The sequence below is a fragment of the Triticum aestivum genome, chromosome 4A (genome assembly GCF_018294505.1).
Source record: "Triticum aestivum cultivar Chinese Spring chromosome 4A, IWGSC CS RefSeq v2.1, whole genome shotgun sequence".
Taxonomy (NCBI): Eukaryota; Viridiplantae; Streptophyta; class Magnoliopsida; order Poales; family Poaceae; genus Triticum; species Triticum aestivum.
The window spans coordinates 711,485,824-711,506,382 of NC_057803.1; the positions used below are offsets into that span (position 1 = coordinate 711,485,824).

The following is a 20,559-nucleotide window of genomic DNA, read 5'->3' on the forward strand; positions in this document are numbered from 1 at the left end:
ATCCGACCGGCTAGCAAGACGTGGACTGGACCATCAAGAGTACTGCCCTATGTGCAGCCAAGAAGAGGAGAGCATAAATCACGTCCTCCTTGAGTGTGTTGTCGCATGGGAAGTGTGGACGGCGATCTGTCACCCTTTGCGCAAGCCGGAGTGGATACCTTCTGCGAGGGAAAGCCTCGGGGCGTGGTGTCAAGACAAGGGAGGAAGAAGGCCTGCCGAGAGGGATGCCAACGCAATCATCATTCTAGGACTATGGCAGATTTGGAAGCATCACAACTCGATTGTCTTTGACGGAGCCACACCCTCGAAGAACCGGATCATCCAGGCAGTCATCCGAGAGGGCCGTATATGGAAACAAGCGGGCATACTGCAAGGAGACATGGACGCCTTCTTTGCAGAGGTGGAGGAGTGGGCAGGGGAGAGTACGTAGACTTAGGAAAGATAGGTGGAGTGTCGAGTTAGTGTTCAGTGTAAATATGTAATCTGTAACACTAACGTGGACGGGCTCTTTATCCCGATCCCTTCTTTATAATATAGTACGCACACTCGTGCGTATTCGAGAGAAAAAAACATGGGCATCCTAAAACTAGTTGGAAATTAGGATGCAGTCAAGAAAGAAAAACATACTCCCTCTGTTCCTAAATATAAGTTTTTTTAGACATTTCAACAAGTGACTACATACGGAGCAAAATGAGTGAATCCATACTCTAAATATGTTTACATACATCCGTATGTTGTAGTCCATTTAAAATATCTAAAAAGACTTATGTTTAGAAACGGAGGGAGTATATGTTATACAAGAATGATGTTGAAAAGGATGCAGTTGAGAGACTCGTTTCTCCAGCCTATTTTTTTATTAAATGCCGACTGCTTAGCAGAATGTTGTAGATTGTTTTTTTTCCTGAAAGCGTTGTTGATTGTTTTTTTAGATAGTCAACTCCTCTGCTCAGCAGAATGTTTAAGGCGACACTGTGAATGGACATCACCATCTTTAAATAGTTGAAGGTGGACTTTCTGCGCCCAAGTTCGGGTGCAGGCCCAGCCCTTACATGTGGCGTTCAGTTTTGCATCAATATCTGTGCTAGCTGACTATCCATCTCGCCTTCCTTGCAGCCGCCCCAAGGAAACTGGTATATCAATATCGATTCCCTAGGTACGTTCAGAGTGACGAGAGATAGACCATGGAATACCAACCTATGGTGAGCTATTCAACAGGGTCGATGAACTCTCTTCTCACCAAACTGATAAGGTGTCGTACCGAGATATATTACATGTTATTTGAAGATCTGATGACTCTTAAGGAGTGTTTCTTCGACAAGGTTGCTGGGCGAGCGGGGAAGGCGAATTTTCAAGCCAGAGCGTGGATGAATCATGTCAGGGAGCTGGTCTTCGAGATCGAGGACTGGATTGATCAGAAGCTCGCGATGAGGGACACGGGAGATCTACTGGAGATAGAAGAGGAAGTCAACATATTCAAGGACCAGATCGAGCAAGCGCGTGAAATCTGTGCAAGGTATCATCATGTCATGGGACCTCCCACTAACCCCGATGTTGCTAATGTTGCGTCCAGCAAGACCACCGATTATCGTCGACTGTATTTCAACCAGAAAGGTCCCCCTCAAGCTCTCGAGGGGGAGAGGAGTCGGCTTGGCCACTTAGATCCCGAGGAGAGAAGTCGCGTCAGAGTTCTCGTGCAGGAGAGCAGCCGTCTCCAGGGTCTCAAGGAGAGGAGCCGCCTTCGAGCTCTCGAGGAGGAGAGAAGTCGGCTTGGCCTTTTTGATCTTGATGAGAGAAGTCTCCTTCAAGCTCTCGAGCTAAGATGTCGCATTCGAGCTCGAGAAGAGGAGAATTTCAGGGACCAGATAGGTCGCTACATATATAACTACCCTGCTGATGGCATGTACACAAATCACCACCTTCTAGGCCTCGAGAAGAGAAGAGATCTTGAAGAACATCTTGAGGAGAGATGTGACCTCCTAGCTCTAGGAGACTCTAAAAGTTATATTGAAAAACATCTCCAAAACAAGGAGAAGATGCTAACGGTGGCCACCATCATCGGAAAGGAAGGCTCTGGTAAGACTAGTCTTGCCAAGGAGATATACGCAAATCTTCAAGGTCAGTTCGAGTGCCAAGCTTTTGTCTCTGTTTGCCGGACACAATCCATGAGGACCACTCTACTCAGTATACTTCGCCAAGTCAAGTCGATGACAAGTTTTCAGGAAAAGAGCGATCTGCACGAAGTTACCACTGAGCTTTGGGAGTACCTCGCTACGAAAAGGTATTTGCAAATTTACCTGCAAATAGTGTAAAATTAACACATCGAATTGCTAAAATGTAGACGCCAGATTTTTAAGTTTTAATAACACTTTTATTCCATGGTTTACAATCACTTTGTGTGAAGTTCGGACAATTTTATTTCTGCAATTACGCTGTATAAATTGTATGTTCACTCTTTTATTCTTTTTAAATTTTTGTACCAATTTTTTCATACAATTGCAGTTTTTTTTGGGTACAATCACACTCCTTATTTCCGCAGTTGTACTTCGTGCAGTTGGGCACTATATATACAACACATGCATGTCGATCATAATATTTATTATTGACAAGGAAAAATGCCACACCTATCCCCCTGACCCCCCCCCCCCCCCCCCCTCATAGTGTGCAGCCCCGTGTTCTCATTGATGTTATGTCCTCGACGACACCCACTCCTTCCCTGTCCCTAATTGATGGATTTGTCCACTTGGTATGCGGCCAACTTGCCACATCTTTAGACATAGTTTTGGTTGGATTTAGCCCTCCGCTTGCACCCGGATCCTACAAGGATGGCATTGTCTCCCCATCTGCTCTATGTCTTCAAGGTCGATGCACACGACACAGTTTAGTTGGTGATAACCGACGTCCGTGGTTCAAATCCATCATTAATGTACATGTGCGGCTAGAAGATGATTCGTGGGTCTCGCTCTTGCGCACATATATGGACATTGATGGCAATTGCTGGCATGGGATTGGTATGAGAAGGGGGTTATGTTCATTTCAGGGGCAGGCCCGCCCTCCCCATGGCAAAGATAGCCTACTTGGAGCATCTCTAGCAGCCCCCCTAAACAGAGCCCCGAAACAGTTTTTAGGGTTTAAGGCCAAAAAAAGGTTCAACACGAACTCCACTATAGCCCCCACAATTGTTAGGACCCCAAACCCCCTTCCCAGCCCCATACCTATGGTGCTCTCGACTCCCAACCCTATTGGCATTGGCAGGGCTGGAAAGCATTTTCGCCGGGCGCCTGCACCATCTCCTCCCTAATGCAGGACAGTGACCATGCCACCGGTTTGCCTTGGGATGATTCTGCGGCAATCATATATCCTTTCGCCTCAAGCGTACCATGCCGACCACTCCCCGAGATCATCGACCAGGAGGCGGCACTCCATGGCCTTCCAAATACAACATTGATCCTTCAAAGCTCATCTTCGCCCACATACGCAATTAACCTAAGCTAATGGCTTGAGTCATTATAGTAGAATGTGACTACTTGGCAGCATAGATAAATTGGCGGCTCCTTGGACTGTATCCCCTTCTTTTCGTAATAGAGAAGGTCTTAACTTCTTACTTTGTTCCCAGGTTATAGTGTACATTTTGAAAATATAGACAAGGCGGGGTAATGGATCCATGAGAATTTATGACCAATGTTTGCGTGAGTAAATGTATGGAGTCTAAATAAACCCCTCTTTTAACTACTCGCTATCTAATTGCTTGTGGGTTACAATGGAGGCATACATATTCTAATGGTCCAGCATCAATCTTGTCTGGCATATATCTTACTCCCACCGTATTCTAGAGTTTGGTAAGATTTAATTTGATTCGAGTATGGGTAGGGGAAGACAAGGAAAAATTTGTTTTAGTTAAATTTTTGGTACGATTTGATTTGATGTGATTTGGGTCTGGGTAGAAGATGGAAAGGAAAGTTTGATTTAATTGAGATATCGGTAAGATTTGATTTGATTTGATTAAGTTAATGTCAGACGTGCTTTCGTGAAAGTGTCGATTTGGTTTAGATTATTCTAGGTTACTCGATGGTTTAGATTATTTCAATTCCCTCTATTTAAGTTGGTTTATTTTGCGCTGCTACGGTTGAGGTTATAAAAAAATCATCAGAAAATCAAATGGGGGAAAAACGGGGACAAGGTGAGGCGAACTTACCAACTCCCCTTTAATTGTAGAGAATGATCTATGCAATGTGAATATGATAACTAAAATAGGATCATGCACTATGGTGCTAGCACACAACAGTAAGCATTGTGAGTGGCCAAGAAAAAGGAATTTACTTTTAAGCACATAATGCTTAGGAGTGACACAATATTTGGCCGTGCAGCCATATTTTGGTGCATTTAAGATCACAAATTCTATGGTTGGATCTTTTTCTGGTAGATCAAAGGTAGGGCGGATCACTAGTTACAAAATAAATTCACGTCGGTAGTAGATCAAATGTCCCTGGCAAGTCCGATGATGGTTTTAATGATTAAATTTGGACATGCAGTCCAGTGTCGGTATTGACATCGTTTTTATTAATTTATTTGTGGTAGCTGCCTTATAATGGTTTGTACATTAATGTGTCAGGTATTTCATCGTAGTCGATGGCCTATGGAGTAAACAGGCTTGGAAAATTATCAACTGTGCTTTGCCTGACAAGAAGCAGGGAAGTAGGGTATTGGCAACGACTTGCATTATTGATGTTGCCAAATCTTGTTCTATACATCCTAGTGATATTCAGTATGTGATGAAGGCATTCAGCGAGGATGATTCTACAAACTTATTGCTGCAATCATTTCGGGCAGCTGCAGGTGTGCGAGATATTCCTGGCATTATTGCTAAACTTCTAAGAATTTGTGATGGCTTGCCACTGGCCATTATTGTTGCAGCCGGTTCAGTATACAAGAAATCTAAAGAACTGGCAGATGAGCTTGCGATGTCAATGATTTCATCACAGGAGCAATGCTATACGTCAGTAGGGGTGACCAAGATACTGCACATGAGTTTTGCTGTTCTGTCCCTGCCGATAAAGTCTTGCTTTCTGTACTTCAGTGTTTTTCCAGAAAATGACATCATACAGAAGAATCGTCTGATACGGTTGTGGGGAGCTGAAGGACTTATCCGCGGAGAAGATGAAGGGGAGAGCTTCTTCAACGAGCTTATATGTAGGAATCTGATTAAGCCGGTGTTTAACTATGATGATGCCGAACCAATGGGTTGCAGCATTCATGGTGTGGTACTTGATTTCATCCGCTCTTTGTCCAAGGAAGATAACTTTGTTACAGTTGGTGCAGATCTTGGTTCAGGTATATTTCCATGTAGCATAAATACAGTTCGGCGATTCTCGATGGATAACAGCGATGAAGAACACATATTGACCTCAAGAACGGTGCACCTATTAGGCATGCGCTCTCTCACTGTTATTGGAGACACTGAAGAGAGGGCTGGTCATTCGGCCTTCGCAGTTTCTTGGAGTACTGAAGGCAAGCCTGTCCTTGCGGGCTTCAAACTTATACGTGTACTCGATCTGGAAAATGCTGTTAATCTGGAGAGCCAACATCTGGAAGGTATAGAAGGGTTGCTTCTGCTGAAATACCTGGGACTCAAAGGGACTGGTATCTATAAATTACCTGAAAGGATTGGAGAACTGGAGCAGTTGGAGACGCTAGATGTGAGGCAGACCAAGCTGAGTGCTCTGCCTGCATCTATAGTTGGACTGCAAAGGTTGGTGCGTCTTCTAGTTGACGGTGCTGTGAAGCTGCGGAACAATCTCCATGTAATGGAAGGGCTGGAAGAAGTATCAACCATTGGTATCGACAGCATCAGCTCACTCCATACGGTGGTAGATATGCTGAAGCCTCGGTCGCAGTCCGGGCGGTCACGGCGGCTGAAGGTCCTTGGTGTAAGCTTTGCAGGATTCCCGCCATATTCTGCTGAAAGTTCAAGGGAAATCAGATCTTTCTTCATAGAGGTTGCAAACTATTACCACGGGTCATTCTATCTTCATCATCTTCATGGTGACTTTGTTAAATGTATGTGTTACTTCCGTCAATATCAGTTCAGGAAACTCGAGTTGACACTTTCTGGTCCAGTTTTAGCAGGAGTTGTAGATAAGATTACCTCCAATGTCAACCACTTGAACATTGAAGTTACTCAACTGAGCCAGAGAAGTGTCCGTCTACTCGGGGACCTGCCCCATCTAGTGCTGCTCAAATTAGTGTCAGCAGAAAAGGACACCCTCTCAACTTTCATAAACGGAATAGGAAGAGGAGGAGGAGGAGGAGGAGGAGGAGGAAGAAGAAGGTACATCATCGCTGGTGGATGGAATGCCTTTCCGCGTCTTAAGGTGTTCTGCTTCACTTGCAAAGCTGGGGCGAGGGGGCTGCAGTTCGGATCAGGGGCTATGCCGCAGCTCAGGAGGCTTCGGCTCAGCTTCAGCGCACGGGACACAGAGTTTCGTTATGGAGGATTTGAATTTGGCATCGAGAATCTCGCTCGTCTGACGCGAGTCCATGCTGCCATTAACTGCGAAGATGCTACAGTTTCATTGGTGGAGGAGGCGGAGGCCGCCATCAGAGAACAAACACGTAAGGGTAGGACTTCCACCAACAGAACCACCGCAATAGAATTAAGCAGAGAGCTTGAGGACAAGATGCTCTATGCATAGCGAAGAAGACGATGGATCTCCTTGCAAAAATGCCAGAGAGGCCGAGAGCATCACCTTCCTATTTGCAATAAAATTACTCTTGAGTTACGATTTATCTGTTGACTAGTATGTGATTCAGTGTACTCATGCATGTCGCCGAGTAGATTTTTGGCGTGTTCCCTAAAAACTCGTTGGCGATCTGGGCCGGCCCGTTAGCGGTTAGCCTAGCAACGGTTTTCTCCGGTTTTGGGAACCTTCTAGAAGGTTCCCTGAATCGGTTTTTCTTTTTTCCTGTAGTTTTTTGTGGCTGGTTTTCATTTCGTTTTTTCTTTCTGTTTCTTTTTTTATTTTCGTTTTCGTTTTTATCTTTTCTATTTCTTTCTTCCTTTTTGTTTATTTTTTTGAAAATTTCAAATTTTATTCAGATTTTCATAAAATGTTCCTCTTAGAAAAAATTGTTCAAAATTCTAAAAAATATTCATATTTCAAAAAATGTGCAGGAATTTCAAAAAAATCCTGTTATATTTGTTCACAAATTCAAATTTTGTTCAGTTTTTCAAAAAATATTCCTATTAACAAATTTTGTTCAGAATTTAAAAAAATGTTCACGTTTCGAAAAATATGCAGGAATTTCAAAAAAAATCTTCCTGTTATAAATTGTTCACAAATTCAAATTTTGTTCACATTTTCAAAAAATGTTCCTCTTAAAAAAATTTGTTCAAAATTTAAAAAATATTCATATTTCAAAAAATGTGCAGGAATTTCAAAAATATCCTGTTATATTTGTTCACAAATTCAAATTTTGTTCAGTTTTTCAAAAAATATTCCTATTAACAAAATTTGTTCAGAATTTAAAAAAATGTTCACGTTTCGAAAAATATGCAGGAATTTCAAAAAAAATCTTCCTGTTATAAATTGTTCACATATTCAAATTTTGTTCACATTTTCAAAAAATATTCCTCTTAAAAAAATTTGTTCAGAATTTAAAAAAATATTCATATTTCAAAAAATGTGCAGGAATTTCAAAAAAATCCTGTTATATTTGTTCACAAATTCAAATTTTGTTCAGTTTTTCAAAAAATATTCCTATTAACAAATTTTGTTCAGAATTTAAAAAAATGTTCACGTTTCGAAAAATATGCAGGAATTTCAAAAAAAATCTTCCTGTTATAAATTGTTCACAAATTCAAATTTTGTTCACATTTTCAAAAAATGTTCCTCTTAAAAAAATTTGTTCAGAATTTAAAAAAATATTCATATTTAAAAAAATGTGCAGGAATTTCAAAAATATCCTGTTATATTTGTTCACAAATTCAAATTTGTTCAGTTTTTCAAAAAATATTCCTATGAACAAAATTTGTTCAGAATTTAAAAAAATGTTCACGTTTCCAAAAATATGCAGGAATTTCAAAAAAAATCTTCCTGTTATAAATTGTTCACAAATTCAAATTTTGTTCACATTTTCAAAAAATGTTCCTCTTAAAAAAATTTGTTCAGAATTTAAAAAAATATTCATATTTCAAAAAATGTGCAGGAATTTCAAAAAAATCCTGTTAAATTTGTTCACAAATTCAAATTTTGTTCAGTTTTTCAAAAAATATTCCTATTAACAAATTTTGTTCAGAATTTAAAAAAATGTTCACGTTTCGAAAAATATGCAGGAATTTCAAAAAAAATCTTCCTGTTATAAATTGTTCACAAATTCAAATTTTGTTCACATTTTCAAAAAATGTTCCTCTTAAAAAAATTTGTTCAGAATTTAAAAAAATATTCATATTTCAAAAAATGTGCAGGAATTTCAAAAATATCCTGTTATATTTGTTCACAAATTCAAATTTGTTCAGTTTTTCAAAAAATATTCCTATGAACAAAATTTGTTCAGAATTTAAAAAAATGTTCACGTTTCCAAAAATATGCAGGAATTTCAAAAAAAATCTTCCTGTTATAAATTGTTCACAAATTCAAATTTTGTTCACATTTTCAAAAAATGTTCCTCTTAAAAAAATTTGTTCAGAATTTAAAAAAATATTCATATTTCAAAAAATGTGCAGGAATTTCAAAAAAATCCTGTTAAATTTGTTCACAAATTCAAATTTTGTTCAGTTTTTCAAAAAATATTCCTATTAACAAATTTTGTTCAGAATTTAAAAAAATGTTCACGTTTCGAAAAATATGCAGGAATTTCAAAAAAAATCTTCCTGTTATAAATTGTTCACAAATTCAAATTTTGTTCACATTTTCAAAAAATGTTCCTCTTAAAAAAATTTGTTCAGAATTTCAAAAAATATTCATATTTCAAAAAATGTGCAGGAATTTCAAAAAAATCTGTTATATTTGTTCACAAATTCAAATTTTGTTCAGTTTTTCAAAAAATATTCCTATTAACAAATTTTGTTCAGAATTTAAAAAAATGTGCACGTTTCGAAAAATATGCAGGAATTTCAAAAAAAAAATCTTCCTGTTATAAATTGTTCACAAATTTAAATTTTTTTCACATTTTCAAAAAATGTTCCTCTTAAAAAAATTTGTTCAGAATTTAAAAAATGTTCAAGTTTCAAAAAACGTGCAGGAATTTCAGAAAAATCTTCCTGTTATAAATTGTTCACAAATTCAAAAAATGTACAGGAATTCCAAAAATGTTCCTATTTTTAAAAATTTGTTCACAAATTCCACAAAAAGTTCACGTTCACGTACAGGAATTCCAAATTTGTTGAAAATTCAAAAAATGTTCATGATCCCAAAATCTGGTCTGAAATTTTTGAAAGTTTGTGGTCGCAATTTTTTGTTAGGAATTTGACGAAAAGTTCCATTTTGCACTTTTTGTTAATAAATTCTAAAAATATTCATAGTTATAATTTTTTGTTCAAATTTCATGAAATGTTCCTTTTTTTAATTATTTTTTCAAAAATTCAAAAAATGTTCGATGTTTCAAAAAAAATCAGAATTTCATAATTTATATATGTATTGAAAAAATGTTATTTTTGCCAAAAATTGTTCAGAAATTCAAAAAATGTTTCTTGTGCGAACGTCAATATGGACACCTTTAGCTAAAGGTCGCGGAAAACGGGCCGGTCCGTTAGCAGGCCTTGTATGTAAAACTTCAGGAATCAGGAAAAAAATAAGTTAACGCGTGGAGTTGAACTCATTACCTCGAGGCAGGAAGCACCGTCGGTAGCCAGTTAGGCCTCGTTTGGTTGCAAGTGATCCCTCGGGGATCCCCGCTATTTCCCCGGGCCAGAGAACCTCGGGCTGAGTTGGCCCCGGGAGACCCACCGCGACATTTGGATGCATCTGTACGGGAGGTAGCCCTGCCCGATCCACGTCAAGGTTGTCAGAATCGCGATTCTGTTATACGATTCTACGACTTTACGATCCAAACTAACCCCCTATGATTCTACGATTTTAGTTCTTAGAATCTACGTTTCTACGATCCTGATAGTGAAGATTCTACGATTTGCGATCCTACCATTGAAGCTCCGATCCGATTCAAAATCACGATTCTAACAACCTTGTCCCACGTCGTTTCCACGGGAAGAAACGCCACGACCCCAGAGATCAGAAAGAAAACCCCCGTCTCGAGCGATACGAGTGAACAACAAGCGCCGTCGATCAAGATCCGGCGCCCCGTCTCCTCCGCCTCCGAGCTCCTGCGCCGGCGACCGAAGCGACGCCCCTGACCTCCTCGCTCCGGTGCTTAGGATCGAAGCTCCTCTCCGGCAATGGCGACGGACCACAGCCGTCACCCTCCTCCTTCCCCAGATCTTCCATCTGCATCAAAGTTTTGGCCCCCTCCGGCGACCGCGACTTCTACCTTATCCAATCAAGGTTAGCTCCCTCCTCCTCCCGCCCTCTTCAACCTCATATATTTTCTCCAGTTCATGCCTCCGTCCCTGATGAACTTGAGCCCAGATCCAAACGAATTTTTATTTTGTTTCTAGCTGCCTACGAGTTGTTCCAATGTAGCATACCGTTCTGGCCACACGGATTGTAAAATTTATTCTGAAGCTTGATGCACATAGAAACTTGCCTGCTCCTGATCACTACATCTCAATGTTCATTAACAATGGCTTACCTTTTTTTTCTGTGGGGCAATATTTGCTTATCTATTTGATAAATCTGTGCACTTGTATATAGCAGACCTGTGGTTTAATTGGTTCATTTTCGTAGCTTTGTATTTGTCCATATATAGTATGTGTACCTCTTATGTATTTGTCCAAAGTATTTCATAGTTATGTATTTGTCCATCCTAAACAGAACATTCTCTCTTATATATTTGTCAACAATATTTTCATAGTTAACAATTAACATCATACTTCGTATGTTATAGGAGGTGCACAACATTGATTATCAATTAGATTTAGATACATGTAGATTGATATAGTTTTATGACTCATCATGTGAACATAGTAACCTGCAGCTCTCCATGCTTTCTGGACCGAGTTATTTTTTCTTGTTTTTTTTAGAAATATTAGGTGGAGATGCGCACTATATCTGGCAAAGTTTTGTGCAATCAACTAAAATTTATATTATTATACATCAAATGCAGGTGCTCTGACAATAGCAAGTGTTTTACTTTATCTAGATTAATGACTATGATGGTAGTTTAATGGCACCTACAATCCTGGCACCAAGGACGGGCTCCAAGATCCCAATCCTAGCCGTTTCCAGCGATTCCCCTCCAATCCTGGCAAAATTTTAACGTCGATGCCAGGTTAATCATCGAGCGCTACAATTTTTTCTTCATACAAATTGAGCTTCCTATGATCTTACTTCTTGTGCATTATCTTACAATTCCGTTTTTTCTTCTTCACCATGCCAAGAGTAGATACTCTGTTGTAGAATTGCTAGTTCGTCCATGTGTTGCTTGGTTAGTTCTCTGAAATTATGGCCTGAATATAATTTGCTTCTGTCAGTAAACTTAATCTAAAAATGACATATGGAAGGGACTAGTCAGCTTGTATTAGCCTTGTCCTAATTTGAACTTAGAATCTTCAAGATAACCTGAAGTATGCTTATCTTTCCTATAATACTTGTTGGAATTGAGTTCCATTGATAAAGGTAGCATTAGTATCAAGCTAACTATTCATTTAACTCTAACCATTGACAACGTTGAACATTAATCATTCAAGTTCTTCCATTTTGTACCAAGCTAAAGAACTGTGGGTTAAGCATATGTAATCTTGATAACTGCTTTGGGTTTAAACTCTATGAACCCAAGTGTTTTTTTCAGTTCATCATCTCTATCCATTTTGACTTTATTCATACACCATTGAATTGATCTGTTGTTGTCTTAGCTTCAAGCTTGATTTGAAAAACGTGTATTAATGTCAAAGCAATGAAAACATGAATCAATGTATTGTTAAGGTTTTGAGTTTTCCAGTAGATTATTGTTAGAGAGGACAACATTTTATTATGTGTGCATCTGTTTCTTTGCGAAACATACATGTAAATAAAAATATGTGCTTATATATAGTTTTAAACGTGATATTGTGTAGTAACAACACTGCTCTTTCTTGTTTTGCAGGTTTACTAAAGCTATCCGATAAAACTGTTCAAAGAAGTTGATGGTGGAAGTTTCAGTGAGTAACTATTTCAACAACAAACATTTTCCTATGGATCAGTCACACACGGGCATTTTTTTATGTAACAAAATGCTTATTATTGCTGGATTTCTAGCCCTAGTTTGTATTTTTGATGTTAAAAACATGATTAGCACACCTTGGTAGTGCTATGTCATTTGTGCGAATCGATATGTATAACTTGTGGTTAGCGTCTGTCAGTGGGTTGAAATGTTATTTTGCTGATTATCTGTGTGTTTCATGTTTTTTCCTTTAAATTCTCGAATTATTCTCTAGTACTTTGTGTAATTCCTGATTTTCTTTTTTTTCAAGGAAATATACATAAATTTTGATTACTTCTAAATTGGTATGATGTTTCTGTATAGAAACGAAGTCATTTTCATGATTCCTGAATATTACAAATTTGTTTACATTTTTTCTGGACGTGATCTCCACCCCTCCCCCCTGTTGACCAAACTGGCATGATAATCTTCCCATGGTGTGGGAGAGGCCATGGAAATCCCCCCAAGGGGGATTAGAGCCCTGGGATAATCGGCCCTTGAAACCAAACGAGGCCTTATGGTACCAACCGTGCTCATCTTTATTGCAGCGCCAAGGTATAAGTACTAAGGAGTAATGGCAGATCCGTTTTTTCCTTCAAAATTTTCAGTATTTCTTGAAAAAATGTGAACAATCTTTCTTAATAAAACCTTTATAACATGTTTCTTTTCAGAGAGGTGAACCAAAATTGAAAAGCATGATCAAAATTCTATATACGTTGAAGAATTTTAAGTGTACATTGATTTTTTTTTTGTAATATACACTGAACAATTCTTTAATATACATTGAACATTTTGTAATATTAATTTAATAATTTTCGAATACACATTGAATATTTTTGTAAAATATGCTGAACAAATTTCAAATACACAGTGAACATTTTTCAGTATTCATTGAAAAATTGTTAAAATATGATGAATTGTTTTGTAATGTATGATGAACTTTTTGGTAATATATCATGAACATTTTGTTAATGTATGATGAACATTTTTGTAATACATATTGAACTCATGGTGAAATTTATCATAATATACGGTGTACATGTGTTAATATACGGTGAACATTTTTGTTATACACGGTGATCGCACAAAAAATGAGAAGAAAAAAGATAAAAGAAAATAAATGAAAAGGAAAAAAGAATGAAAGATAAAAGGAACAAAAAAACCAGAACAAAACCATCAAGAACTAGACAAAACATTGAAAAACCGAAGCAAAAAAACCACAGAAGAAAAATGAAAAAACCCCGCATGAAACAGCGAAGGAAGCAGCAGCGAACGAATAACAGGCGAATCCCATACATGGGCCGGCCCAACCAGATGATCGCCTCTGCGAACGCACGATCTTTTGACGCTAATGAGTGTCAAATAGGATCTGCCCACATTCGGATAGGGGGGGGGGGGCAACTATGCAGTATGTCTGACTTCATCGCTGGTTACATATACGGGTTCCAAGTATCGCTCCAGGCCCCTACTCGTCCCCTCTACCTCCGCCACTGGTACTCCTTCCATCTCATAATGCAAGACGTTTTTCTACAAAATGTATTTTTACATTATGGGACCGAAGGAGTACATACTACTATATTTCCTCTCCCCTCTTAACGAAAAGCCAGTTCTTCTGGCGGTTGCTAGAAAGGGTTGCCAAGTAGATTATCCTATTTAACTACTCGAAAAAGTTGCTTCCCCGCCCGACACGATCTGGGATACTAATCTTCGCATGTGCTATGTATCAACCCCTTTCCCCTTAGCACTGTTCAAAATATCGGCCGGCCTTCCCATGGTAAACGATCATCATCAGCCATCCCACCTCACACACTTCTTTGTACAAATAAGGCAGCGCACGTCATAAGAACTATAAGTCATGACAGATTTAAACAGTTTTTGAAAATTCAAACATGCTTTAAAAAGAAAAGTGAATAATTTTTTTAACACCAACATTTTCCAAAGAGTTAATAAGTGGAACATTATTTTACATGCGAACCATTATGTTTGAAAAACAGGAAAGTTATTTGTAATTTTGAATTTTTTTTTGAAAAAGGAAACATTTTTAAAATGTGTGAACAATTTTTGAAAAATGGGAACACTTATCAAAGTTTTGAAACAATTCTAAAAAGTTACCATTTTTTGAAAAATTGATATCTTTTCAAACTCTGAACAAAATCTTAAAAGGCAAACATTTTTTCGGATTGGTGAACAACTTTATAAACATGTTCATTTTTTAAAAGCAAACAATTTGAGAAATGCCTGAAGAGTTTTTTAAAAAGTTTCAAGTTTTTTAAAGTATAATTTTAGAGGAAGTGAACACTTTTTAAAATTCTGAACAAAATTTGAGAACACAAACCTTTTTCTGAATATGAACTTTTTTGGAAGGCGCGATCATCTTTTTATATGAACATTTTTAGGAAAAAAATTGAAACACATTTTGATACATAAACAAAATTATGAAAGTCTGAATAAGGATGCATCGCGGAGAAGATCGACGCAGGTGTTTGAGTTCATGTATGGGGCGTGGCCCGCTCATGTAGGGGAGGTCGTTGCCATGGGTGGGGAAGAGCACCACAAGGTAAGGCAGAGCAACAAGTGGAGGAAGGCATGATTGTCGCGGAGGAGGATGACGGAGAGTGGAGTCGGCCTATTTGTTGGTCGTGGGAAGACGGACTCTAGTTCCAATTATTAATGAAAACAACTTATAATTTGAGGATGGCAGTTACCAGCAATTTCAGGAGATTAGAAGCCAGCAAACGAGCCATTGGATGTGGTACGAGATGGACGGTGCAGAAGACGTCTGAGTGAATAAGAAGTATCAGACTGCTGATGTAAAGTGTTTCCCATATAACTTAGTTATCTTCTTTGTGAGGGACCAGAAATCTACGTCACATTCTCTATTATAATGGTTCCATGTTGTGCATTCAGACAATAGATTTGGCATGTAGTATCCTCATGACAACAAAATATGCAATGCCATCGGTACTAATATTCATTAGATCAGTATCTACATATTCTACATTTTGAACAAGTGACTATTCGTGGATATAATATATAGTTTTAGTCAGAGATACTCCCTTCTTGAAAAAAATACTTTTGTATTTATGTGTTCCAAAATGACTAGCCCGTGCAGATGCACGGGTTGATGACTAGTTCTTCTAAATCCAAACTACATTGCTAACTATGTTGTTATTATATTTTTTAATAGAAAATCCTGAAGGATTGTGTGGCTCATCTGATGCTTACGAAAGGTCGCATTGATGTTATTAGCTTACGGCCAAGTCTGTCTACGGGTCATTGCTGTTCATACAAGATTTCTCGAACAGATGAAGACCTCACAATCAAAGAATGGATTTTTTTTATGAATAATCATAGGGAGCTACTTGAAAGCAACATGATGCGAAGCCCACGAATTAAAGACAGGATAATCTTTATTCTCCATATGAAGAGTTGGGGGATATGTTGTTTTATGCTATTTTACCTAGAGAGGGTAGCATATCCTAGCTAGCAGCGGCGAGTCTACCAGGGGTGCTTCAACGGGCTGAAGCCTACCCTCCAGAAAAACGAAATTTTCTTTTACTACTACACTAATCTCGTCCCAGCCCAATAGCCAACTTCTCAGGCTATGTAGAGTATTAGCGAGTAGCGAACAAACAACGCCGCACACCCACCGAGAACAGAACTGGCGACTCACAGTGGCGGCAGCCATGCGCTCATGCTCATACTCCAACCCTATCGCCGCCTGCGGGGGACCAGGGTGCCGCCAGGGGAGACGGTTGTGGTAGAGCTCAGCCGTAGCAACAGCTGATTTAAGCGGGGGATGCAGTCTGCAGGAGCTCGCCGGCCTGCCGACATGTGTGGGGCGCATGCTGGCCGGCTGCTGGCTGGGTAACTGAACCATATGCACTGTCAACTAATTTAGTGTCCAATGGAACTATTTGCAGATTCGCAAAAAGAATTGAGGAGAAAACATACGAGTATATGCATAGTTTTGGAACTAGTCCTGAACCTATCCCAGATTGTGCATGTGTAATCCAAAATTTGGTTAAAAAATTCATATTTGTCAAAAAAATCTAAAAAATCCCAGTAGAAAATACATGTTTCCGATACTATCGGGAAAAATTGAAGCTTATTTGGACCACGGGATTATGAGGCAATGATTTGTTTCTTTAAAATGATGTTTAGTTCTCTCAGCGTTAACTTTGAGCCCACCCTCCCTTTTATTCCTAGATTCGCCACTGCTAGCTAGTACTCATGATCATGTGCTAAGAACAATTAACAAGGGTGGTTATGACTATGATGACGAGTAGAAGTTGTTAGATGACTATGATGATGATGAGTATGACTTGCTACTGCTAGGCCACCAACCCGCGCTACTGCTAGGGTTTTTCCTACTAGTGACATATTGTTCCCAGCGAGAGCAATGCTGAGGCTATGGCGAGATTCAGGAGGGAGAATCCACGGTACATCCCGTATGAGGTGGAATTCTTCTGGAAGCAATATCATACCAGTACCAGAAGTATCAGGATCAGGCTGGTTAAGAATAATAATGTGTGTGCTGTGTACAATGAAATGCAAATTGGGAAGATTGCAAACTGCATCTGCACAGCTTGATAGAAAAAATCAGCAAGTTTGAAAAGTCAAGGCAATCTGTACGTACGCGTCCACGGTTGCAACACTACATGTTAGATTTGACACACAGCGGGGATTGACCATGGCAAAACTCATGATCACTGCAATAGTGCAGATCAGTAACCATGATCAACTTGGATATATTTGTATATGTGTGCTACCATTTTGGTATAAAGAGCTAAACCCATCGTAAATCACTAATGACATATATACATCCACTGTTATTGTCAGATGCTGCTATGGATTGACCATGGCAGAACTCATCACTTGCTTTATGGATCTATGACTCCCTTCTTCAGTATTTGGTACTTCAGCCCCCTGTTATCATCTGCGGCATCTATGGAGATTGTGGAGCCTTCACAAGCTTCTCTATTCACCAACATGTTCGAAAGAATTGTCATCACATTCTTCTCCACCCATCTCCTCATGGGTCTTGTGCCACCCACCTGTGAAACCCAAGCAAGCATTGTTACCGAAAACATACACAAAATTAAACAAATACAACATCAGTTGTACAGGAATCGGGGATCTTAATCATGTGGAGATTTCTAAAAGAAGCTACACTTACTAGACTGTATGATTCCGACCAAATGGCATCCAATGCGGCGTCATTTATAAATAGAGAGACACCCTTATTAGCTACTGTGGCAATGACATCCTTCATTTGGATTTTCACTATTTCCTTCAGTTCATCATGTGAAAGCAGCTCAAATATCACAACCTCACCCAGTCTGTTGAGAAACTCAGGCTTGAAGTGTTTCTGAACCTGTACGAACAAGTGCACAGGAAAATCAGCGGACATTCACTATGACCTTTACAAGTGCAATTTGAGATTCACTAACCTGATCCATAAGAAGAGGCCTTCCGGCATTGATTGTGTTTTCTATGGCTACTCTTGTTGTTAGGTACTCTGCCCCTAGAGTTGTGGTCATAATGATAATGGTGTTTTTGAAATCTACGACCTGTCCTTTGCCATCGGCCAATGCACCATCATCGAGGAGTTGGATAAAAACCTTGAATATCGAGGGATCTGCCTTATCCACCTGATCGAAAAGGATAACTCTATATGGACACCTCTTGATTTTACCAGTGAGCTGTCCATCTTCTTCATAGCCTTACAAAGTTGAATTGATTAGTGAGAAATGACAATAGAGTGTGTCAAGGAACAAAACATGCGCAGAAAGTGTGAGAACTAATACTTCTAGGTCCTCCAATGAGACGCGATATAGATCCACTCTCAGCATATTCCAGACATATCAAAGCAAATCAATGTCTTGTCATTGTCAAATATCCTCTAGGCGAGAGCTTTTGCGAGTTCTATTTTTCCAAACACCAAGCGGGCCCAAAAAGAGGAATGAACCTATAGGTCGGCTAGACTGACCAAAACCGACCCTTGAACATAGCACCGCCTATGCAACCAAATTGACTGCGTCATCCTGACCAACGACCCGCTCATGCAATTTTTCCGCTAGGTGAATCAACTTTTCCTTCTCCTCCTGATCAAGTGTACTGAGAGGAATTCTGGTCCATCGACTCACAACCTTCAAATAATATCAGAAATAATATAAGAGGCATATCACATTGGTTAAATGAAAACGGAAAACCATTCACACATGCTAGTATATGATTATGATATACCTTTGTGATATGAGTCGGGCCAACAGTTAACTCCTTGGGTGCAAATATAGAGGTAATCATGTTATTGTCCACTTTGTGCATCTTTGCGGTAGAGCATGCCTCGTTGATCAAATCAATTGCCTTGTCAGGAAACTGGCCACCTGAGAGCGCGACAAAATCCATCAATCGCCTTCAACATACATACATACATACACTACTAATTGACAAGTTGCAACAACTACAATACTAGTAAACTGAATTATTTTTGACGACTTAGTTAAGGTACGAACCTGTAATATATCGGGCAGCGAGATGTGCTGCAGCAACGAGTGCATCGTCCTGGATTTTCAAGCCATGGTGCTCTTGGTAGAACTGTTTCAGCCCTCTTAGGATGTCAATGGTGGCCAGCACGCTCGGCTCCTCGACGACAACCTTCTGGAACTGGCGCTCGAGTGCAGGCCTGCAGGTCTGTCGGGATATACCTATGGTACTCTTCGGAAGTGGTAGCACCCACACAACGGATGCGACCGAAGGCTGGTGCCGGCTTGAGGATGTTGGCGGCGTCCATCGGGCCTCCTTCATGGCCGGCGCCAACAATCATGGCCGGCGTCCATCGGGTCTCATCGATGAACAGGATGACCTTTCCTCCCGCCTCCTCTGCGTGCTTGATGGCGTCTTTCAAGCGCTCCTCGAACATGCCGCGCCAGCGTGTCCCGGGTCCCGGCGACAACCGCTCCCATGTCAAGCTCCAGGATGCGCGCCCCGGCGAGCTCGTCGGGGACATTCCCGGCGGCGATATTCTGCGCGAGGCCCTCGACGATGGCCGTCTTGCCTACACCGGCGGCCCGACGAGCGCGGCGCAGTTTTTGGTGCGGCGGAAGAGGATGCAGCCGACGCGTTCGATCTCGTCGTCGCGGCCGACAACCGGATCAGCCCTGTCGGCGTCCACGGCGCCGAGGACGCTGGTGGTGATGATGGCCCGCTCCGCCTTGTCGTTGTCCTGGGCGCGGGTGTAGATGTACCGGCTACCAGAGGACAGATCTGGGGGCATGATGTCGAAGGCGTACGAGCGCTGGAAGTAGAGGTCGTAGAACGCCAACGCCGCCATGTCACGGCACTGCCCGTGACGGAAAAAATTCTATGAGACCAGGTCTCACGGATTAGCAGATGAGACCCATTCTGATGGATAACACGTGGCATGCACAAATCACAAAGCATCCACCCCACCCCCACCTGAAATCAGGAGGGGGGGGGGAGATTAGATGCTTTGTGATTTGTGAATGCCACATGTCATCCATCAGGGCGGGTCTCACCTGGTTTATATGAGACCTGGTCTCATATAATTTTTTTCCGCCCATGACGGCCAAGGCTACAACGAAGGCGAGGCCTTCCCTGACCACGACGACCACATATACAAGGAGTAGATCTCGCCGACTCGCCGTGGGCTCGGCCAGGATTGCTATTTTTCAGTCAGCTGATTTGCAATTGGTTTTCATTCAAATTTGTGTCCGCTCAATCTCGTCCAGAGATTCGCGCTGGGAGCTGGCGTATTTCGGCGGTTTTTCATGTTAGGCGTGGATTTCCTTTCGGGCCAACCCGTTACCGCTGCCCCCCCTGATTTCTCCTTTCCTTTTGAAATTTTCCTTTCGCCGCCTCATCGCTATCGCCGGGGCTGACGACAATTGCGGGCCTCTTCCTCTTCTTCTTGTTCGTCGTGACCTCCTCCATGCGAATGCCCCACCCCCTCCCCCGGCACGAGCAACTCCGCATCCACCTGGGTCTTGCTCTCTGGGAGGTTGAGGTCATTCTTCGGCCTCCCGGCACGCCACACCACCACGTCGTAGGCACGCGCGGCCTCGTGGACGGTGGGGTACGTGCCGAGCCAAAAGCGGCGGTCGGCGTCGGAGAAATCGACCCCGAAGTTGCCCGAGGGCTTCGCCCTAGCGCCGAAGAACCCCGTCTTGCCCCTTGGGATCTTCCTCAGCGTCATGGCATCGACGGGGCGGGCCGGTGCGGCGCGGCGGGGCAGGGCGGTGCGGTGCG

The 20,559-nt window shown here is 40.8% G+C and overlaps 1 pseudogene; it reads right to left on the bottom strand.

Moving 5' to 3' along the window:
• Positions 1 to 17,044: 17,044 nt before the first annotated feature.
• On the bottom strand, positions 17,045 to 19,624 carry LOC123084364 (chaperone protein ClpB1-like; annotated as a pseudogene).
• Between the last annotated feature and the right edge of the window lie 935 nt (positions 19,625 to 20,559).